We start from the raw sequence: 1,842 nt of genomic DNA, 5'->3' as shown, positions 1-1,842 counted from the left end.
CACCCGATATTTCATAAGAAAATATGGAATATTTACAAAAAGAGACCATATGCAGAAAAACCTCAATAAATTCCAAATGTTCAATATCATATACATGATATTTTTTATCATAATGAAATATAAATAAAAGTTAATAACAGAAGAGTAGCCTAAAATTCTAAATACACAAAATGACATATTATTAAACTATCCCTGGGTTAAAAGTGAAACCATCAGGGAAATTAAGAAATATTTAGAAAAAAATAACAATGAGAATATTTGTGGGACATAGTTAAGTCAGTTTTTAGATGAAAACCTTAAATAGATTTATATGAGTAGCAGAAATGTTAAAAAGGAAGAAAGCTAAGCATTTAACTCAAGAAAATAGAAAAAGAGCAAACAGGAAAATTCAGAGAATGTGAAAGGATGGTAAAAAATAAAAATAAAAGCAGAAATCAATGAAATATAGATTTTAAAAAACCAATAAGGATTAACAAAACTAAAATCTGGACCTCTGAAAAGATTAATTAGCTAGATAGACTAACAAGACTCATCAAGAAAAAAAAAAAGAGAGAGAGAGAGAGGAAATACGTAAATAAAACATAGAACCAACAAAAATTAAAAATAATCACAAAAAAAAAATAATAATAATAATCACGGATATGACAGAGATTTGAAAAATAGTAAATTCCTAGTTATAAATTCTGTAATTGGCTTAAGGCATAAAAAAACTTGAAAAGACCAATAACTATTAATAAGGCTGAAGTGCCCCCAAAACTCTTGACACAGCTGTGGGCCTCATGGGAACGTCTCCCCTCATACCTGCAAGGTAGCAATGACACCATCAACCCAGCAGAGGGCACGGGACCCTAGCGGGCCATTCACAATGCCCTATCCTTCCGCACCCTGTTATCAGTCCAAGGATGGGCAATCATGTCCTTTGGGGGGGCTGATACGAACACTGAAAAACAGTGAGTCTCTCTCCTTCTGATATCAAATAGCCAGTTAGACCCAAATCACCTGTAGCTGCAGTGGCCGCCTTTGTCTCCACCACAGAGAGACTAAAGCAGGAAAGCAGAACTAAGAAAGAATTTTTTGTTGTTTTTTTTAAAGAGACAGAGATTTGATGACCATCTTGGGACCTCTGGATCCAGCCAGGCCTGAAGCGCCCCCCTCCACACTTCAGAACTCTCCTTCAGGAGATCCAATAAATGTTCTTTTTCCCTTTAAAGCTGTTTGAATTTCGTCTGTCACCTGCAATCAAAAGAGAACTCATGAATAAAAATGTGGGGAAGAGGGAAGTGAAGGTGCTAGATTTCAGAGTTAGATGGTCTTGGATTCGAATCTCGAGAGCAGCTCACTTAAGCGTCATGTGCCTCAGTTTCCTCATTTAGAGAAGAGTGATAATAATAATAGTATCCACTTCATAGAGTCGTTGTGAAGACTAAATGAGATAATCCATGGGAAGCACCGGGCTGCTTTTATTCCATGTCTGTCTTTCCCATCAGACCATTGCCCACCCCCCCCCGAAGGCAGGACCTTGCTGGTCTCATTCCCAGCCCAAGCTCAGCACCTGCTTCTTCACAGCTGTCCGCACCATCGTGCTAATTAAGGGCACCTGTGGCTCCTGTGCCAGCGGCCCCTGGGCAACCACAAACACTGACGCAACTCCAGCCACATTTTGATATCAAAAAATAAAACCTCAGGGAACTATATGCCGAAGAAAGTTAATTCGCAGTATTGCTGTGTTTACTCAAATTTCCTGGAAAAGGCTCCCATTGGTTCATGACTGGGGGGAGGAGACCACCAAATGGTGAAGGCCACTGGCCCCCCTCTAACCATTAACCAGCAGGAAAGCTGGCA

The sequence above is a fragment of the Balaenoptera acutorostrata genome, chromosome 3, assembly GCF_949987535.1.
Source record: "Balaenoptera acutorostrata chromosome 3, mBalAcu1.1, whole genome shotgun sequence".
Lineage (NCBI taxonomy): Eukaryota > Metazoa > Chordata > Mammalia > Artiodactyla > Balaenopteridae > Balaenoptera > Balaenoptera acutorostrata.
The sequence above is the reverse complement of the archived record's forward strand: the minus strand, read 5'-3'. Positions refer to the sequence as shown.